Source organism: Tachypleus tridentatus, chromosome 6 (assembly GCF_004210375.1).
Source record: "Tachypleus tridentatus isolate NWPU-2018 chromosome 6, ASM421037v1, whole genome shotgun sequence".
Lineage (NCBI taxonomy): Eukaryota > Metazoa > Arthropoda > Merostomata > Xiphosura > Limulidae > Tachypleus > Tachypleus tridentatus.
The window spans coordinates 126,377,298-126,395,874 of NC_134830.1; the positions used below are offsets into that span (position 1 = coordinate 126,377,298).

Genomic DNA, 18,577 nt, shown 5'->3' on the forward strand with positions numbered 1-18,577 from the left:
TTGAAGGCTATAAAAAGTATGCTTTTCCTGAGTAATAACAATATTATAATAAGTAACTTATGTTAAATTCTGTACTTCTTAGAGGGTTGGTAAATAAATTACAAAAGATGGGATACCTAGAGAGAAAATATCACAATTCTTACACTAGGAATTACACCAAGGATTTTTAAAATAAAATATCCTCATAAACTTCAAAAGTTACATAAGATTAATATTTTATTTAACTATGTTTTTATGCCAAGTATATTTGTATAGAATGGATACAAAGTAGTTCAATTAAATTTTAAATGCAACTCTTTTAAAATGTCAAGACATGCACACTTTGAAGTTCCATAGTGAAGGAGACAAAATGCCTGGCTTACCTCCTTCTCTGCAAGCATATCACGAAATTGTTTCATTCTGATCTCCAGAGGAACAGCTGCTCTTTCTTTAGCAGCCTTAAGTTCTGCTTCAATAGCAGCCTCTTTCCCAATGTCAATTCTACCCGTTTTTTTGTTATTCTGGTCCTCAGCAACCTTATTTTCCTGACTCTGTGTCACAGTTGTCTCTGTACTATCAGTTTCAACTCTGAAAATAGTAGTATTATACATACATATAACTTCTTCCTAGAACTGTCACATAAACATGAAACAAAACACCACGTTAGTTCCAAAATTCATTTCTATATCCAATCATATTAAAACTTTCATCAATAGTCTTTTATATTTCAAATAAAACCAGATTAATGTACCATTTACAGGGTACAGTGTCTTATTTACAAACTTTCAAAAGAGTACAACTGAATAATTAACATTTTTCAATTACAAAACTGTTAGTGCACATACAGTTTCCACAATTTAATGAAACTTTCTGATTAGAACTTTCACAAAAATAGATAATTCATAATAATTTATTTTAAAATTTTGAAAGCTTTCATAATATGATTATTCAAGTCATAAAACTAAACAAGCTGATGTCAGAAAGACCATCCTTACTCATCACTTTATCATCTTTTTAGATTCTCTTTATCACCTCTTTAGATTTAAACATTTTACAAAATGCACACTTAACCACTCCAGAATGCAGTAGTGTTACTGGTATCTCAAAATTTTTTTCCTAATTCACAGTGAAAATATTTACCAAAATTTACAGTTTTAATCTGAATTTGCTATTTTTACATGCTTTTGATTTTGAATCTAAAATTGAAATAAGAATGTGTGAGAGTTTGCAGTTTACTTGATATCTGTCACTATTTTTAGGCCTATTGGTTTTTACTACTTCACTAGTTTCAAGTATTGAAAAAAGAATTTAATATATATTAAAAAGAAAGCCTTAATCAAAATGATGCACAAAAAACAGTTACCAAGGCATAATCTATAATAATATGGTTTTTATAGGATATGACTGTGAAAACAGGAACAAATACAGAAGCAAAGATGCACAGTCTATTAACCTTAATCTCCATTCACTGTCTCATAGGCAAAAAAGAAGAAAAAGTAATTACAAGAATAAGAAAAAAAATAAAAGGTAAGAGAACAGGCTGTGGGTGCTCAAGCTCACAACATTCTACATTTACATTATCTTTTATTGCCTGCAGACAGTGATGGAAAAGTGACTGCTCTTAGAAGTAAAAAAAGTGAAAAACAAATAGGAGAAAGGTCTTGTCATCAGGAATGGTGAGTAGAAAAAACTTTACTTCCTCAAATTAGCATTCTGGCCCCCAATATGATAGCAGAAGCTCAAATTAATAAGATAATATTAATCAGCAGCAAAGCACATAAATTGTGTTAAAATACATACAGAGTTGTCTAAACCAGTATGACAGTCATACTCATAAAAAAAAAAAAAAAAAAAAAATCTACTGTAACTACTAATTTTCAGACCATCATCTACTTTTTATAAGAGCTTGTATATTCATTGGTGTCAACTGTCAATATACACATGAAAACAGTGCCAAAATATTCTGTTTAACTAACCTTATTGAAAATAAAAAATTTGAAGCATATGTGTAACTCTCAGTTGTTGTTATTCATTTAATATATTTTCACATTATATTTTAATAAATATATTAATAATTATCATAATCATTAGTTAACGTTTGTATCAATATTTTGACATTAGCAGTAAATTACTGTCACTTGTAACACATTTTAGGGAATCTGAATAGTTGTGACTTTATAAAACTAACAGCAGCTGAATATGAATAACTACTGTCAGGAAAGAGTATTTCATATAATGGAAGAATAAAATTTTCTTTTATTAAAAATATTTAAATGAATACTATTAGGTGTTTTGTCCAGATCAAAATAATGTGCTTCTAATGCAGTAATTGAAGTATAAACAATTTCTAAGTTACTGGGTAAACAAGTGTAGTGTTAATGAAATTGTTTCAGGATTATTTACACTCATTAAGTCACCAATATAAATTAAAGCAAAATCAGCACCAGAATTGTATTGTTTTTAAAATTAAAATATATAACTTATCTATACACGTATAACACTTAGCTACCACTGGAATACCAATTACGGAAAAAAATACTTATAAATACACAACTATTTATTTTGGGGGGTAAAATTTTTCTTAGAGCAATATAGAAAGACTGCAATTCTGTTCCATTAAAAATTCATAACTAAACATAAACTGTTGTGTAGTTTAATCAAATGATTGAACAGTCTGACCTTACCCACAATTACTAAAGTATTCTGCAATAGGCTGATCATTTTTATCATCTAAAAAGTATGTTTATTATAACTATTATTTATATATTACTTTTGTCAAATTAAATAAAATATATTAAAAGAGGTAGCTAGTTGTTTGTTTTAATGGAGTTGGAAAGAAACCTAAATTTTACAGAAGATTTACACAATTTTGATACATTTTCTACATTTTAATGAAATTAAATTACTACCTTTAGACTGGTTAACCAGTTTAATTATTCATACTATTAACTCTATTAATTGTAAATTGTACATAAAATGTCTTGGAAATAAATCTGAAATTACAACTAGCTTGCTCACTGAGAACAATATTGTTTTCTTGCAGTTTTTGGATCTTATTCTTCAACTGAAAAATCAGTATCTCTATTGAAAGTATTTTAAAGTTTGTTAGAAAACTTTAAATATTATATTATTAAGCAAATGAAACTTGCATTCTCAAATCTACCTAGAAAAATAAAATGTAATTTTCCAAATGTACTTGTTAATACTGTTTTCAAACAACTTCACAAATTCTAACAATTCTGTAGTTGGGTCCTTCTTTTAAGAATTTCACCTATGTTCCTTTTCAGTTTATAAATGACAAATAATATGTTTATGAAGAAGTATCAACAACAACACTATTTTTACATTCACAAAGTAAAAAGTATTTACTTCATCTACACCCAAATAATTTAAGAAACTCTTTTCTAGTGTTTTTAAAAACCAGTGTGTATCATTGTACATCATGCTTGATTTCTCAAAATGAGAGAAGTTAAAAAAACCCAAACTCCATTTTTCCAGATAAAATAGTGTGAGTACTATCCGTACTAATATTTTAGTGACAGGAGTGTAGGGTGGCTGTGGGTAGTACCATGAAACATTGTAAGTGTTAGCATGATAAACATTAGAGATGTAGGAATGGGATCAAGAAGCCTAGTACAATGTGCATAAAATTTATCATGAAATTTAAAAAACCATCAATTCAATTTTAAATTTAAATAATTTCTTAAGCCATTTTCTATCATATCACCAACATTTTAAATTAAAAAAAACAACCTCCTCCTTAATGAATGGAGACTAAATTAAGAAATAAAAATATTTTTCCAGTTTTGTTGTCTATACATTTTATTCTATAATTTCATTATACAGACTAATAAGAATTAGGTTATATGTTTGTTGCTAAGCAACAACATAAAAGCCATTGTTGCAACAGTCTTACCAAAGTGTACTATCTTTTCACTATAAAAGTTGTTAATCTAACTGATTTTTACCAATAATTATTCTATAAATATGCCACTAACTTATTTCTTAAATGATCGTAATTTTGATTGGCTCACAAAGGAATTGACCAATGTTTGATTGCTTCAACTGCACTTCCTTGCCTCCTGTCGGTCAAGCTTGATTTTACAAAATTCATTTTGTTCAATTAGCTATTAAAAGTGAGGTTAGGGTATATTAAGGGTGGTAGTACTAACTATCATTTCTGACTGCCTATATGCTATGTAAAAGTTTTCCAATCTAATTTCATATTTATAACTCATTCTAGATTGACGTCCAGTATACATTGTTTACTAGTGTTACAGGCCACAAATACCAGAACTATTACAGCATTTACTGTCATTGTAAATGCTTTATAATGACAAAGAAAAATGTCATTAATTACAATTTAGTGAAAAATGAAAAATAAATAAATTCAGTAAGTTCTTTATATTTTCAGAGGTAAAATGTTTTTCTTCAACCAATAAAGGAGGAATACAACCCTGTTCTTTTCACAAATTCATAACCAGTATACTTTAAAGTGCATTTCAACTTCTATATGGGTTCTACCCTCCCAGTCACACCCTCTAAATAACATGAACCTCTTACATTACAGCCTGCACCCTACAGATTATTTTGGTTAAGACTTATTTTGTACTATAAATATGAACTATTTTCTCACACATTTGGTCTCATTGTTTGTATTGCAATCCTTTCTGTCTGTCTGTGTGTTGGGTGTGCGCGCATGCATGTACAATATTCCAAGGAATCTTTTGTCTCAACATTTGGCCAAACTAAGGAATTTTGGTACTAAATGAATGGCATATTAGACAGTAATTTGTGGGAGACATAAGATAAATCTGAAATGCACAGCTTAAGGATGTGAAAAAACAACGTTTGTATCTTAAGTGGTTTTATCACCTAATAAAACTGCAAGAGACTTTGTACAAACTAATTAAATGGTATTTATTTTTGGTTTAAAAGTCCATATAATTTGATTTTTAGTTCAACCATGTTTGTAAGATTATAAATTTTCCAAAATTCTGATGTGAGGTATTGTTTTGAAAAAACAAGAAAAACAATTCCTTTCATCTAAGAATTTTTAATTTTATTGTTGATGAGAAAGTACATTTTATATATCCAGCAAGTTTCATATTTATTGATACTCATTAATACATTTCTTTTGATTCTTTACTTTTTGATTGCAGTTGTTACCCACTTCTGATTATCATCAAAAAGAATAAACAGAAACAACTGGAAAAAAAAAAAAAAAGAGTTATCAATGATTTAGAATCTGACCTTTCAAAAGTGGCTTCACAATTACCATTGTGACTTTTTACCAAATATATTCTTGGTTAAAATTGATTTGTATCTAGAAAGTATAGTTTACTTCAATAAGTTATTTTACTTATATGCATTGTTTAAATAAAACGAACTTAAAAGTAATATTCAACAGATAGAGCTTTCATTCAAGAGAATATTTCTTCATCACAGACTGTAGCTTTCATTTAGATTTAACATGAAAACCTTTTCACAAACAAAATGTATGCATGTATAAACTATCAAGAAATTCCAAAACTTTTTTCTAAGTCTTCTACACTTTTTGTTAGAATCTTTTGTTCACAACTACAGGAACTCCAGGTAATCAATATTTTGAGAAAGGAAAAACACTACTACTGAAACTAATTTATTATAATTTAGGTAGTTTACAATCTGCTCCATATAATCATATTTAAATGCTAAACACAGCTACTTTAAAGTTTAAGTTTCATTAGTAATTTTCAGACCACATACTAATAAATCATAAAAGGGATGGCACAAGAGGGTTGTTGTACTAAAATCAAGAACAGAAAAGTCATATGAGAAACATGACATGTAAAATTAGGTTTCTAGCAAACACAAACCAATACTTTAGGATGAGCAGAAAAAATCTAAAAAATATCAATACTCCAATTGTTTATCAGTAAGAGTCCTTAAAGCTGTACAGAAATGAAAGATGAAATTTTATTTTTCTTTGCAAATTAAACTAAATACATATTACAGTATGACAGTTTCAATTATACAGTTAAAATTGTTAAAATAGACTTGAAATTAGTATTTTTACTTACATTTTGAAATTTGAAATGTAAGTACATGCTCAACACCAGAAAGGTACAGTTATGACAGAAGTGTTCGTACCCCTGCATCTTGAATAGTGTTTTCCTTATAACTTAAAAGTATCACGGTTAGGATAATGAAAGTATAGTATATTATAAATATTATACTAACACACATCTACATAAATTTTTATGTAAATCGAACAACAAATAAACTGTTTATAAACAAATAAAACAAAGGAGGGGCAAAAAGTGTTTATGCGACTACTTCAATGGTCAGTTGTGTAGCCTTTCAGATGAATTACTTGGCGCAATCTCTCCTAATAGCCCCCCATGATCATTTGACAGTACTCGACTGGTATTTTCTTTCATTCTTCTTTACAGAAGGCCTCCAACTCTTGCAAGTTTTTGGATGATTGTGATGAGCCCTGGTTTTCAACTCATGCCAAACGTTTTCAATTGGGTTGAGATCACATGACTGTGATGGCCACTCCAGAATGCTTATATAGTTCCTCTGCAACCAGGATGGCACATATTTTGATGTATACTTAGGGTCATTGTCGTGCTGGAAGATCCAATACCCAAGCTGCAGGTTCCGAGCATCATTCTTGATATAAGTGCCTAATATATCAACTTACTCTTCTTTTTTCATGATTCCGTTGACGCGGTGAAGGCTATCTACACCAGAAGAGCTGAAGGAACCCCACAGCATGACCAAGCCACCTCTGCATTTAACTGTAGGGATGGTGTTCGTTGGAAGATTTCGTTCCCCTTCTTACGGAACATATTGCGAACATCATTGTGGCCGAAAAGCTCGATTTTAGTCTCGCCTGACCAAAGAATACTCTTCCAATAGGTAAAGGGTTTATCTACATGCTTTCTTGCACACCTCAATCTTGCTTCTAAATGAACAAGCTTTAAATATGAAGTTCTTTGAGGATGACATGCTTTGAGCCCAGAAGAGCGTAACATGTTCGTAACTGTAGAGGTGCTACTTCAATCCCAGTTTTCCTTACTAGTTTTTGTATGTCATTATGTGTTAAACAAGGGTTCCTATTAACTGCTCTGAGAACTCTCCTCTTGGTTCTCTCTGGAATTTTGGTGGGGAGTCTGGAACGAGGGAGGTAAGCAGTTGATCCTGTGAGCTTAAACTTAGCAATTATGCTTTGAACAGTAGATTTTGGCACATTAAGTTGTGTAGCAATACTGGAAAGAAACTCATGAGACTTGTATTTTACAATAATTCAGTTTTTTAAATCACTGGACAGTTGTTTCTTGTTCGCCATGATGACCAAGCAGATAATGACGGAGACGACACTAAATTGCCAGAAGTAAATTTTTTGCTGGCTAAATTCCAATAATTAAGAACCCAGTGTCTAGTTCTGGAATGGTATAATGTAGTTTATTCGCCAAACTAAACAAAATTTTTACAGGAATATCAGTTTTTTTCACATGTTCTGAAATGTACGAACACCTTCTGCTCCTATTTTTGGTTATTTGTTTATAAACAGTTTGTTTGTTGTTTAATTTACATAAAAATTTATGTAGATGAAAGTTAGTATAATATTTATAATACAGTATATGTCTATTAGCCTAATCACGATACTTAAGTTATGAGCAAAAACTACTCAGGATGCAGGGGGTATGAACACTTTCTGTTGTAACTATACTTATCTGACACATGAAAGAAAAATATTCCATTTTACCAAGAATTATCAGACACAGATTATGAACAATAGTTTTTTTCCTTGCATTCATTGGCTCTTTGATAATGTGAGCCAGCAGAATCTTCATTTTGGATATTTCACTTTTGTAAACAAACTACACCTAATAGAAGTCCCCCTGAGTTAAATTTGTTTTTTGTAACTGTTTTGTAGCTTTTTCAACTGGTTCTAATATGTGCATAATTTCTTGTAATTTCTCCCAAGATTGAAGACAAAGTTTTAAGTCTATTCCAATTCTTTCAAAAAACTCTTCTCTAAACAAAGTTCCACTGAATTGGAGATCATATCACATGCTGAGCACCACCTACTCACCACACCTGCAATAGGCGTATGATATTTCTTTGTCTTTAAAATATTCATTATAACTGGAGTTTGTAGCTTTTTAAACAGTTTTCATGCCTTAGATATAGTACTTGCATATAGTCCTCCATTTAAAGCATCTTTTACTGTAAGTTGCAAGGTGTAAGCAGCACATTTAACAGAAAAAACACTGCCTAATTTTATATCAACTAGTTAACTTACATCACTTTTATCACTAGCAGGCTTATTTCCTTCATCGGAACTAAATTCCACAGCTTTAACCATATTTCTACCATTACCAGTAGTGATAGAACACACTTGATTTATACTTAAGTTGTATTTTGATAACACATTTATAACTATTTCTTTGATGTTTTCACCCAAATGAGCTGAAGAGAAGTTCGTAACAACTAACGTTCTTATTTGAAGAGTCTCTACTAATGACTTAAGCATTAATGGCTAACTATCTATCCAGATAAGATGCAATGTCAATTTTCAGTGAAAACATTGTTTTGTAGCAATTTCTGTAGCTTTTTGATCAACTAAAGTCAAAATTTTCTTCCAATCCATTCTTGTGTTAAGTGCCTTTTTAACTGGACTGATTATTTTAAATAAACCATTGTTCTCCACTGCAGAAAGAGATCTCGCATTTAGGGTCAACAACTCAATCAAACATTATTAAATGTTTTTATGTCCACTGGAATATTTATTGTTGGACCAAAAAGTCATGAATAGCTTTTAAGCACTTGGTCTCACTGTGGTCTTCAGTCTTCTCATCTTGCAGGAATAATCTTTTCATCGTTGAAGCTTCACGTCTTCTTACTAGATTTTCAAATTCTGCTTTTTGAGATCTCTCTAGATGTTGTTAGTAGCATAAGGATGCTTTAAAACCATAGTGAAATCTGTTACATTGATAGTTGCTTTTGCTTGTTTGTGAGAACCAGCAATTGTGAAATATGAATATACTTTGGTAGCTTTGTAATGCCCCATATTTGAAAAGGACAGAAAAATGTAAGAAATAGTGACCAGACAAAATATGTAAAGAAAATGTCTTCCTCAAAATGATACAGATGGACTAAGTAATGTTCACTATTTTTCTTTAATTTTATCTATAGCTAATGAGCACTAAAGGGATTATATATAGTCCAGGGCACAGCTTTAGAAAGTTCTGTCATGCATGGGCAGAGCTTAGTGATGTCAAGTGTGCCCATTAGTTAGGCCCATCTGGCTCAATCCACAAAATTTCCTTTGATATATTATAGACTAATTTGTGTTATATTATACACTAAAAATGTTATACAGGAAAAGATTTTAATTATCAGTCATTTTCTGAAAAGACAAATGAAATAGTCAACATGCCAAGTGATTGTACTGTGTATGGATGTTTGAATAACAAGAAAAGAATAAATAAAAAAGGAGATTTGTTACTTTCAGTTTCCTAAGGAAAAAGACATAAAAACACAACAGTTTCATTTATGCAAATGTCGGGACCATCTCAACATCAACAATGATCTTAACATTTCAGAAAGAATGCCAATGCTAACAACATGAAGTCACATTTTTTGGGGATCCCAAGTCAAAGAAATAAAAGATAATTTAAAAAGAATGAAGTACCACCTCTGTTGGTGTTAAGTTTAAATGTGTTCATTTACTGAACAAATAAATTACTTCATGAAAAGTTTTAACAATTAATTGATGTAATGGTAGGTGTACAAACTAGCCACATTTGCATTTGCAAGATCTAATGGACTTTTTCAAGAAATAAGATATCAACAAAGATTCCATAAATATTGTAAACAAAGTATTAATAAAATTACTGAACAAATACACAGTTCCTGGAACAGAGTCAACATAGAAACTCTCTCATGATATATGACAAATGTGATACATACGAACATACTGATGAAAAATGCTAAAAAATTAGTTCTGTTGTTACTATGAAACTATGCAATCATTATTTACATAAAATAATTTCAAATCTTCCTCTGTCAATATTGGTTATCTTCTTTTCTACTTTACTCTATAGTATTACTTAGTAATTTTACTTTAAAATTATATGTGTGTGTATATATATATAAATTTTTAGAGAAAATTAATACTAACAGAGTAAAGAAAATGTGTGTATAAAATCAATACGTTACACATTCAATTTTACTCTAAAAGTGGTTCATCTAAAATAATTTATAACATGATAACTAACGAATATATATCATTAAAAAGAATCCTACATTACACTTAATTATCAATAGTGTTGTTTACCATCCACTTCAGCCAGCCATATTGCAACCACATTTTAGGAGATCATTCCCTCCAAAGGTGCTATTTAGCATCCGAGTGCTGCAACTGAGCTTAACATCTCAAAAAAATACTTTCGTATGACTTCACAACTTACCAGGTCTATAGAGCTGGCAATTATTTATAACATAATAAATGTTCATAATTCCATCAATAGGCTACAGTGAAATATACTGTATTTAATGCTGCATTTGGGCTTTAATAATGCCCCATTATTAGAACATTTCCTTTTTTTCTCTACATAATGTTTCACTTGTACCTTGTTCATATTAATAACAGGTTAATTAATTCAAGATACCAAAGATGGCAAATAAGAACAATCTAGAATGATACTGCTGAATCAGAAACTTTTACCATATTCAGAGCTATATGAATTTGGTCAAAACAAAAGTAACTGCATATTCATTCATGAAGAAATATGATAGCCCTTCTCCCGTTGCTAATTAGCAAGCTTCCTTTGAGGCTCTTTGATCATGTCAACATCAAAGAGGGCCAATTTTAGGCTTAATGAGGTCAAATCCTAATTATATACTGGCCTATGATTTGGAAAAGTAAGCAACTGGTCATTCTCTCAAGAAGGACATTTTTATAATCTCCAAAAAGTTTCAAAGCTACCACTTTCTTCTTGATTTTATTCTATGTTGCTACATCTAAAGATACAGTTAATGGTTACTTTCCAGATAGCAGCAGCCTCGTTAAGGAATTAAGAACTTACAACAATGGAAGCCAAACAGATTTTTGTAACAATATCATTCCCTTGAGAGGTTTAATGTGGTAGAAAAGATTAAGAGGGAGGGTTAATGAGGTCAATAAGAATGTAGGAAAAGAGACATGGACAATATAATGAGTACATGGACAATATAATTCAAATGCATTGGGGATCATATGTGCAGTGAGTAATCCTCTACCAATTTTTATATCATTTCAATTCAAGTTTGAATTTCAATCAAATGCAAATTTCAATTTTTTTATATCATTTCAATTCAAGTTTGAATTTCAATTTGTTTTTAAAATTTTTTCTGATTCGATTTTTTTTCTGATTTTGGTTCATGAAAAAGTCAGTTTTATCAGTTTATTGATTCAATTTTGATTCAGTTTCCCATTTCTGCTGACATTATATCAAATGGTTCAGGCACTTTTTAAACCCAAGTGCAGCCAATCTGACCAATCTTTTAACCACCACGTAAAGATGAAATTATACATATTATAACTTAATGTAAAAAGTGTATCATCATGAAATGTGGCAGGCTTTAATGTATTGTGCGTAAAATAGCTGATTATTTGATAAAGTATTTTTAGTAAAAAATTGTATGTAAATTTTCGAAGTGCTTACTGAGTTAATAATGATTTTCATCTAAAAGATACTTCGTTTAAGATGTACATTAAAAAATGACAGACTATAGGTTTACTTTTTTATAATGTTTGTGCTCCAAAATATTTTAATGTTTATTTCATATATACAGTATAGAATACAAAACATTATGCACAAAAACTGATGTCCTCAAACTATTATAACTGAATTAACTTTTTAATTAAACTAAAAAGTAATTTCAAAATATTATGTTACAGCTCGGAGTTCAACAATAATGATCAATGACAGTCTGAGACTGTCTACAACTGCATGTACAATAGAAATAGCCATTAACAGATTCTTGCAGGGAGCAAAATTATTTTATCAGTTATATTCATACTTAAAAAAACAAAACAAAAAACATGACAGACATAAATTCATTCAAAGCTATAACAACATGGGAGGAAGCCTTAATGGTGGGTGCAAATATTTACATATTGAATTTTTGATTGGATGGCCTCTTTGACAACCTTAGAAAGGAATGGAGAAAATCTAAAAAAAAAAAAAAAAAAAAGAAAGAAAGAAAAAGAATCAGAGGGGATATGTGTCACATGACACAAAGAATATTAAGTATTTAATTATTTCCTTTTGAAACTATGCAATCAAAACTTATAAATAATACAAAACTTTGAATCATAAGTTATTCTTTAATGCCAAGTTTAATGAAATACATTTATAATAAAATTGTATGACACTCACTACAAGCCAAGTCAAAGCAGCTAATCTTGTGATGCCAAATTGACCTTTATAGTTTCAATATTAATTTCTAATATGTTTAGTATAACTTCATAAAGTTTCACATGCTTTCTATAAGCATTAAGTCTGGTCTTTTGTAGACAACAACAAAAACAGTATTAATGAATTTTCACTAGAACTTCCACTGAGAATATATGGAGTCAAAGTGTTGAATCCTATGAGCACAAGGTGATTTATGTTAAGGATAAAAAAATAAAACTTGCAAAGTTGAACAACCTCATAACAATATAAAAATACGAAATAAATCTAACTTGCCTTATTTCCTTTCTAGAATGAATTCATATTGTAATATGAAACTACATTTATATGTACTAAAGAACTCAAACCTCATTACAGTACACTACTTTTACTTAAACTTTATTGCTTTTTTAATTGTGTCTAATTAATAATCCTGCTACACAAGATGTAAATCACTTAGCAAACATATAATTCACATGAATGTATCATATTACATAACATGAGCTACTAGCAAGTTGTTGCAAGCATACCTTAGAAAAAGTTATAATATTGCTTTCCTTTATTTGACATAACATCACCTAAACAGTATCTAATTTTTACATTTTAGTGGCTTTTATAATAATAGAGAATACAAGTTAAACACAACATATACTACACCAGGGTCTCCTTTTTTGCTGTTGAATGTCAATGAAATTTAATCATACTTTTTATACTAACAGTAAGTACTGCTGCACTTAAGTCATTTTTATTTAATTACACAATTATCTAAAAAACACAGAATAATAATACCTAAAAAAACAGAAAATGTCCCATACTATCACGATTTCTCTGGCTTTCTATCTAAGAGATGTTCAGCTAAGCCTATCAGTATCTTTCCCATAGGAATACAGTTTGAACAGGGAGTAAAAGAGATAACTGCCTGCACAGAAAATAAAGTAATATAATACTAGATATGACAGATTAAAACTTTGGCTTTTTATTGGTTATAAGTAATATAGTATTAAACATCAGAGAGAACTATTGGCAATTTATGAAAGACAGGATATGACGTGGGCACAGTAAGTGATGTCTGATTTTCTAGACACGGCTTGGTGAATAAATAAGACTGAAGATTAAAAATTATGCTTTGTTTGAGTAATACCATATTATGATGAGTAATTTATGATATGCTTTTCTATAAGGGTGGTAAATAAAACTAGAAAAATGAAAAAAAATTAAAGAGCAAATGTCAGAATTTTCATTAGAGAAAATAATTTTTTTTATCTTTCTTTATAAAATTAAAACTTAAGGCTTATGTAATACTAAAATCTGATTTATTAGCTACATTCTGATGCCAAGTTTATTTGTATACAACTATACTAAAGAATTATTTTATATGAAACTAAGTAAGACCTCATGACATTCACAGAAAAGGGTACCCATATGGAAGGAGTTAGTATTACAACTGTAAGATGTCAGTTGTAATTTATGATGCAGTAAATTCAGCCCTATATAACTTAAATTAATATAAATTTTGACAACATACTGAAAGAGATGCTTTAACTCCATTTAATGTCTTTCTTTCACTTTGTAATTCCAACCAAAGGTCTCAAATCTTTTCTTTTACTTACTTCTTTCACTCTACTGTGATGCTCTCACAATTTTCATAGCATCTGATGAACGTAAACCCATATTGCCCAAAACACGGAAATAATTATAATATTTATTATGCTACAAGAAAACATGTTTTTAGTATTTCATACAACACTTACTTTTTCTTTTTTGCAGCTGGTTCACTGTCATCTGAAGATTCCACATTGCTCACTAAAATTAAAGAAAAAAGCAGTTTCACATATATAACATTTATGTGAAAAATAAAATATTAAAAATAATCATCTTATCTTAATTTGTTGTCTAGATGGTAGCATTCACATTTAGTACACAAAGACTTCCAAGCATGATAAGTTTACTGAAGAAATATTAGTGGCAATAAAAGAATGCTCACAATACAGATAACCAATTAAGTCATGCTTAATTTTGTTATGTTCATGTATTTACCTTTTATGGATTCAGGTTGTTTGGGTGGAGCTTGGACCAATTTTTCTACATCTTCACGTCCTTTGAGCTCTTCTGGTTTTTCCCAAACAGACATGCGAGTACTTGGATTAAAGAAAAAAACTCGTCCATCACCAGTCCATACAACACACCTGAAAAAATAATTTGGAACTTTTAAGTAACATACAGATCATAACAATATCATAAAAATAATTACAAATGAACTGTTGGTTTTATAACCAACAAAAAGTATTGACATAAGATACAAAAATCATATTTTTGCAAGAATATGTTATCAAAAACCCCAGAACAAAAGACCTTACCAAGGAGTTCCTGGTACAGGAGTGCTTGAAACAGGACGAGATTTATCTTGCTGTTTCTGTTGTTCTTCTTCTTTCTTTTCCTCAGTTTTTTCTTTATCTTGAAGACTGAATTCTTCTTGCTCCTGCAAATCATTACAAACCATTATTCGCAAGGTTTTAAAGAATATTTCCTTTTAAGTTTGTTTTACAAATTAGAAATAATAAGAAAGGTTAAGGTAAAAAAATAAACTGCATTCTCAAGGTGGCATACAAATTTTTTATGCTGTTATTAGATACCATTAGAAACTTATTTTTAAAACTATATTCTTCATATTCAGAAACACAAGTTTCCTTGTAAAACAAACGTATCAATTTTAAACTGATTAATAAGAATGTCACTGCATTAACTTTTTAAACAGAAATCACTGTCATTAGGAATTTTCCTGATTGGGAAAGTGAGGCTTAACAGCAAAGAAGCATAAGTTATTTCTAAATACAGTTGGTTATTAGCATTACCAACTTATTTCATTAGAAATTACACTGTAATTAAACTCAAAGGCCTAGATTTTTTGTGTATTATTAAAATCAATGTTTCTTAGTCTAAAACACTCCTATTAAAACATATTTGATATTCATAAAACCTTATATATTAATTGAAAGAATGAATAAATTAAAAAAAATTATTTCAGAACTAAATGCAAAATTAGTATTCAAATATATGAAAAAAAGGAAGAATAAATATTTCATATGTTTATCTATTTCAATGTACAAACAAATCATTTAATGAAATTTAACATTTTCTCCATTATAAATGTTTCTGAGTAGTACGAACATGAAAAGGATATAATACCTAACACTTACATGAACTCAAAAAATGAAGTTCAGCTAATGGTAATTTTTTTGTACTTTTAATGAAACAACTATCATAATAATGAATTTAAAGATTCATAGAGAAATAATGCTTTGCACCTTTTCATCTGTTGTACTGTCTTGTATTTCCATACTTTCACTGTCTTCTGGTTCTTTACTGCCATTTTCAACTACTTCTTCTGACTGTTGGGTTTGATTAGTTTTTTCTGCTGCTATGACTTCTGTGGTATGAAAACAATCTGTTAAGTAGTTTCTTTGGCAAGCATTCAAAACATAAATATAAAAAAAAACAATGTTGCATTACTGATTCAACATATTCATCTCAGATGCAAGTTGTAAAACATAATAAAAATCTGGTAATTATGATAATGTAACAAGTACACAAATTAGATATAAGATTGTATTCATTCATTAAAAGAACCACTATGATGTAAAACCAAATAAAGTTTTTATAAGACTTTGTGAAATAGTTACAGACCAAACTAATTTAAAATAGTTTTACAACAGATCTTTTAGATGAATATATAAAATACATGCATAAAAAGAAAAAAAGTTTACAATGAATATTACACAAAATGCTTCTTCAATACACAAGTGTTAGAAAAAAAACAGTAAAAAACACATTTTAAAAAACAATAGAAACTTCTAATAAGAAAGTGCATAATTATCATAACGTGTGTGTAATTCTTGTAAAGCAGTGTATAATATCAGAAGCATGGAACAGCTAATTGCACTGCAAAATCTGAAATTATTTTATAACTGTTGATCAGCTAGACCATTAACTTTGTACATTTAATGGTCTTACTCAAGCTTAATAGTTCACAAGACTATTACCATGCTGCAACATCAAGCTTTACCACCAGCACAAGAAGTAGAACTCGTGTTGTGTGTTTTAAAACTTTAATATGGTATGAAATATACCCCTTTCTCATTAATAACAGGAACAGATTATTATTCTCATATGTTTCCTAAATAAAAAGAGCTTCACAACTTGAGATGCTCAACACACTTCCCAGTTTTATTTGAGGGGAAGAGAACAGCCTGGGTCCCAATCTATAAATGTCAAGATCTGGGGTCCACATTTAAGGTTAGAATCAAGCACAAAGCTACACAATGGGCTATTTATGCTCTGCCCACCAAGGGTATCAAAACCTGGTTTTCAGCAGTGTGAATTCACAGATATACCACTGTGCCACTAGGAGCATCTGGGGTCCAAAGCTTGTCCAACAAAACACACACAGATCTATATGCTTTCTCAGGCATAATTGTTATACTATAGCTGTTGATAATGTATGCACATCATCATGAAACTTTACACATTATAAGCAATGTTACAAGGCTTTCATACACAAACAGGTTTCTAAACTAAGTATTGAGATTTTTAAGTAAATATTTACTCATGAAATATTTCTTTTAGAATACTGACTATCCACTACACAAAGTAATGTTAAATTTCATTTGCATAATCTTTATTAAGTCCTAAATAATTATAAAACATTTTTGACAAAACTTTATATTGTCTATGTTATTTTTCTCTGCCTGAAATCTATATGGGGTTGGTACCTTTGACTAACTTCACAACCACCTTATAAAATTAAGAAATAAATCTAAATTACCTTATAGCAACTGCAAATTGTAACAGAGAAACATAAATGTCTGTTTTAAATAGCTTAAATATTGTAACAACACACATTTACATTTATTAATCTTTTGTTTTATTGATCTTTGAACTATGTCCAATTAGTAATCCTGCCATGCAAGTTGTAAATCATGTAGGACACATGCATCTCATGTAAGAGTATTAAGCAGTAAAAAAATTGGCCTTCCAAAGGTATACATATCTTATTACTAATGTACAACTATTTTGTAAAAGCAATCATATTTCAATTATAAATTGAGAAGAGTAGGTACACCAGCCTGAGAAATACTGATCACAGAGAGGGATCCTGTGAAAAATAAAAGGACCTTAGAAATAAAAGAGTACATGATTGAGGAAAATACTCACCTATCATTAAAGTCTAACAGATATGGTCAAAATAGTAGTAGAGGGGTAGTCAAAAACCCTCAGAAGAGGAAATTGTCAGATCACATAACTAATTAGATAGGAAACTGTTAGGAGTACTCCATAATGCCTTTCAGAGAGCAATTCAACTGGGCAGCTAATGACACTGATACAGCAAATCTGGCAAAATGTGAAATACAAAAGATTCCTCTTGTGTAAAAATAATCCATTAAAGGCCATGTGAATCAATCTGCAAAGCCACCTTGTGAGGATAATTGGAGATAGAAATGGAAGAATCCCAATGAATGAATAATCAGTTCCTAGTACCTTCAAACGAATTAGTAAGAGTCACATACTACTTGAGGCCCCTAAGAGGAAGTAACAAACAATCAGGATTGTAGTAGTCATAAAGGTGAGAAATGGTTAGCAAATGGACTGATGAGAAGGATCTTTCTTATTTCCTGGCTCCCAGTCTTGAGAAGAAAAGACCTTTCACGGTAAAACAAGACAAATGTGGAATGATATCGAGTCCTACGCAACCAACTCTGACTGATGACTTCCACAAAACAACAACAGCATTTGAAAAGATCGCCTGGGCCAAAAAATAATAAAAGATTTTAGTAAACCTGATAGAAAACAGGATATGATAGATTCTTTTGGATGAAGAGGGTTTTATTTTCTTTTAACACACCACTAAAATTCATTAAATATTCCATTTCTATTAACAAATACTCATGGTTGGCCTACAGTATAGAGAAACCTTTAGAAGTTAAAATCTGATGTTGGGCAAAGGACTGCAACTTCCAAACATGAAGACTGGTTTTCTAACCATCTGGGTGGAAAATGTTTGATCAAGGTTATTTCAACAGTCTTTCAGTATGGAAGAGCTAGACATTCCTGGAGATACTGAAGCAGAAACCACGCTTAAGCTTATAGGTGTAACCAAAAGAACTCAA

General features: G+C 30.0%; 1 pseudogene across 1 annotated transcript in view; it reads right to left on the reverse strand.

Moving 5' to 3' along the window:
* Positions 1-18,577, reverse strand: part of LOC143253603 (transcription elongation regulator 1-like) — a 129,485-nt pseudogene that overhangs the window by 61,238 nt on the left and 49,670 nt on the right. Inside the window, exons 7-11 of the transcript XR_013029728.1 lie at positions 15,719-15,840; positions 14,771-14,892; positions 14,451-14,599; positions 14,165-14,216; positions 363-567 (exon numbers count right to left, since the gene is read on the reverse strand). The product of XR_013029728.1 is annotated as a transcription elongation regulator 1-like (transcript). The remainder of the gene's footprint in view (positions 1-362; positions 568-14,164; positions 14,217-14,450; positions 14,600-14,770; positions 14,893-15,718; positions 15,841-18,577) is intronic.